A 4,171-nucleotide genomic window follows, 5' to 3' on the forward strand; every position below is an offset into this window, starting at 1 on the left:
CTTCCTCCTCCTCCTCTTCCTCTTCTTCCTTCTCCTCCTCCTCTTCCTCCTTCTCCTCCTCCTTTTACTTCCTTCCTCCTCCTCCTCCTTCTCCTCCTTCTTCTTTTTTTTAACCAGTGCAATGAACTTTATTGATGGTATTCAAGAGTAGGGCTGCCTAAGCCCCCTCCTGCTATTCTGGGGGTCTGGGATGGAAACTGTGAGGGAGATGCTCAGTGTTAAGGGTTAGTTAGGACAGGGACTGCTCAGCAGCCGAGGACCTCTCTCTTGCTGTGTCCTTGCTGGGATGGGTGGTCCAGGGCGGGCTTCTTACTCCTTGGAGGCCATGTAGGCCATGAGGTCCACCACTCTGTTGCTGTAGCCGAATTCATTGTCGTACCAGGAAATGAGCTTTACAAAGTTGTCATTGAGAGCAATGCCAGCCCCAGCATTGAAGGTGGAAGAGTGGGAGTCACTGTTAAAGTCACAGGAGACAACCTGTTCCTCAATGTCGCCCAGGATTCCATTTTGTGGGCCCTTGGATGTCTGCTTCACCACTTTCTTGATGTCTTCATACTTGCAGCTTTCTACAGGTGGCATGTCAGATCCACAACAGACACATTGGGGGTAGGAACACGGAAGGCCATGCCCGTGAGCTTCCCGTTCAGCTCTGGGATGACTTTGCCCACAGCCTTGGCAGCGCCAGTGGACACAGGAATGATGTTTTGGGCAGTGTCATGGCCGTCTCGCCATAGCTTCCCAGAGGGGCCATCCACAGTCTTCTGGGTGGCCGTAATGGCATGGACTGTTGTCATGAGTCCTTCCACGATGCCAAAATTGTCATGGATGACCTTGGCCAAGGAGGCTAAGCAGTTGGAGGTGCATTGCTGACGATCTTGAGCGAATTGTCATACTTGTCATGGTTCACACCCATCACAAACATGGGAGCATCCGCAGAAGGTGAGGAGATGATGACCCCTTTGGCCCCACCCTTCAAGTGGGCCCCACCCTTTTGCATGGTGGTGAAGACACCGGTAGACTCCACATCATACCTGGAACCAGCATCACCCCATTTTTATGTTGGCGGGCTCTCGCTCCTGGAAGATGGTGATGGCCTTCCCGTTGATGACAAACTTCCCAGTCTCAACCTTAACTGTGCCTTTGAACTTGCCATGGGTGGAGTCATACTGGAACATGTAGACCATGTAGTTAGGTCAATGAAAGGGTCATTGATGGCAACAACGTTCACTTTGCCAGAAGTGAAGGCATCCCTGGCAACCAGGTGTCCAATATGGCCAAATCCGTTCACTCCAACCTTCACCATCGTGTCTCCAGAATGAGGCTGGCACTTCACGAAAAGAAGCAGCTATCTCTAGAACAGGGGGGAGCAGAGAGCCTCCAAAGTACTTCTAAGAGCTGAAGTCTTCTCCTTCCACGAAAATTTTGTTGGCCATCAACTTTTTCTCACGATCATTGTACAATTATATTAGATAAGTTTCTAAATATACTTAATGCCCTACCAAGAGGTTATCCCAAGGAGAGCTGACTTGCCAATGGTGACTTGAGAAACACTAGGAGAAAGCTGTGATTTCGGAGCCCTGCTTCCTGAAATTAGTTGTCAAGAGTTTGTTATGCAATTGCATGTTCACACTGACAGCTTTGCTGTACTCTTTAAGATGTAGATTGCTTTCTGTGTGGAGGTGATATAAAGTATTCCGGGGAGCAATTTTACTAAAAATAAGGCATCTGTTGTCAATAATGAGAGCTCGTTGTACAATGGAATATCATCACACCTGCAAAGGTTCAAGAAGGTAACTTTAGGTGAAATGAAAAACCCTTTTATATAATTGAACAGCCTATTTTCCAAAGCTGTATGTATTGAACTTATTAGTATGTGTTGCTGGCCTCCAAATGACTAATTCTCTACATTACAGGCACAATGTCATGACACAGAGAAGGAAATATGAAAGATTAGGATCCGTGACAGCTCCCTAAATCCACCTGTCCTCTATAGGGCACTGCTGGTGAATGTGTTATCAACTCATAAGATGCTGGCATTTGTGCAGTAACTTTGGAGAACTCAGAGCTCTCCTAGTCCTCAGGAAGACATGCAAATGAATGCTTTTTGCCATATCCTGCTAACCTTAAGGGTCCAGGGCTAGACTATGGTTTGCCTAATCTTTTAGACTTTTAACTACTGCCTGTGAAATATTTACAACTTGATATTTAGTCATAAAGATTATCTGAAAAATGAACAAAGATTGTCCAAGAAAAATCTCATTTACAGTCATTCTGCAAGTACATTCCAATGACAAACTAAATTCAGGATGTGATGTTTAAGAGGATTATGTGTCCAGCATCATATGCAATGCCAAGAACCATACCTCTTTCTTCGGTTTTTTAACATCTTTGACTAAGAACTGGAATTTTTATTAAATTAAAAGAAAATCTCAGAGATGGGAACAACCATTAAGTTTTTATAGATGAGTATTATTTTGATATAATCTGAATGTGTGTGTGTGTGTGTGTGTGTGTTTGAATCGTTGTAGCTGGTTAAATGATCTCTGGCATGCACTAAATTTTTTTGGCTCTCAGCGATCAAAGTGGGCTTGGTATATTGTATGGAAAGTTGAGCGCCTTCCCGCTGACACGTTCCTCTGTAGTGTGTCACTGTGAGAAAAGAAAAGAAACCAATGTTACTGGACAGGGTCAGATATACTGGAGCACCATGAAGAGTGATTTCGCTGATGCTTGAAATGAAAACTTTCGGCTTCTAGAGGTGACTTTCCTCTTCAGTTCTGTGATTATATTGGAGTGAGAGTCAGACCAAGGCATACATTACAAAGGCTGTAAAATCACACTGACTAGTGGGATAGTTTAATTCATGCCCATGATGGAATGATCCCCTACCCTGCGCAGCGATTGCTTTCTGAAACTTCCATCTAGATACCTTATGAGATATAGGCATGATGAGTCGATCTGCAGTCTCTTTCCCAAGGGCTCACTTAAAGAATCAAATCCTATCTCATAGTCCCAACCACTTGAGATTTCCCTAGAGACCAGTATGACTGTGTAAATCAAGAATAGTAACATAATGAAAATATGTTATATTTCTTCCACCCATTTTTATTCCTGTGCATGAGTGCAGCTCAAAGTGAGGGGTAGCTAGTCATAAAGATATGAGAGAGGTGTGTTTGTTCTCTCTTCCTTAACTCAGTTTGACTTCTGACATCCACAGCATTGGGTCATAGGCAAGCACACTCTGAGACATTCTCTCCCCTGCAGAGATGCATGCTGTAACTGGATGAGGATCTCTGTGCTTTTCCAAGGTGGTTCCATGGGTGGTAGGATAAGGTTCAGTCCACAGGTTCAAGATCTTGGGTGGTTGGTCCTGGGTCCTGTTGCCAGCTCTGAGTTGCTGACAATGAGGACACCAAGTGTTAAAATAAGAGCTAGGGGTTATTGAGCATGGCCATGGTTTAGATGAAATCTCTTCTCTCTTCGATAGGGCAGAAAACAAACAACTGAGACCTCATCTACATTGCTGCTTACCACTCAATTAAGAGGATACAGAGCAACACTGACCAGAGATCTTTCTTGTCTTACCCATGACCTTGTTATATTCTCAGTAGAATCTCGATTTACCCACAAGGCCTTTCTGGAAGTGGATTGCTACAGCTTCCATAAAAATTTACCCAAACTGAGTTGTTTGCAACAAAAAAAATTTGTTCTCTCATAGTTATAGAGACTGACATATATCAACATGGTACAGGCACAATTGATTTTTTCTGAGATCGGTTTCTTCTCTCTTAGCTCCTGTTGGTTGCTAGAGATTATAAGCATCTCTTAACTTGATACATACAAACCTCTGCCTCCATCGTCACAGGATGCCCTTCCCACGGTCTTTGTGCTTTTGTGTTCACATGTGGCATAACTCATTGAATTAAAGCTCACTTGATTTAGCTTTATTTTACCCTAACTTGATTGTGCAATGGCTTTATTTCCAAATTAGGTCCGATTCATGGGTACCAGGGATTCAGACTGGCAAGTATCACCTTGGAAGAGCACAATTCAACCACAGCACGTTTGTTTCCTATTGCTCTTATTCAATTATTTGTAGATTTTTACCTAGAAACTCAGTTACAGGAAAGAAATGTCTGTGTGCCGATTGTGCCGTCAGGTCTAGTAATAT

The 4,171-nt window shown here is 43.7% G+C and overlaps 1 pseudogene; it reads right to left on the minus strand.

Annotated features, from left to right (window-relative positions):
* Positions 1-309: 309 nt before the first annotated feature.
* Positions 310-1,303, minus strand: LOC121460587 (annotated as a pseudogene).
* Between the last annotated feature and the right edge of the window lie 2,868 nt (positions 1,304-4,171).

Source organism: Microtus oregoni, unplaced genomic scaffold (assembly GCF_018167655.1).
Source record: "Microtus oregoni isolate MIOR12 unplaced genomic scaffold, Mior012 000001F_ref0000356, whole genome shotgun sequence".
In the NCBI taxonomy this organism is placed as follows: Eukaryota; Metazoa; Chordata; class Mammalia; order Rodentia; family Cricetidae; genus Microtus; species Microtus oregoni.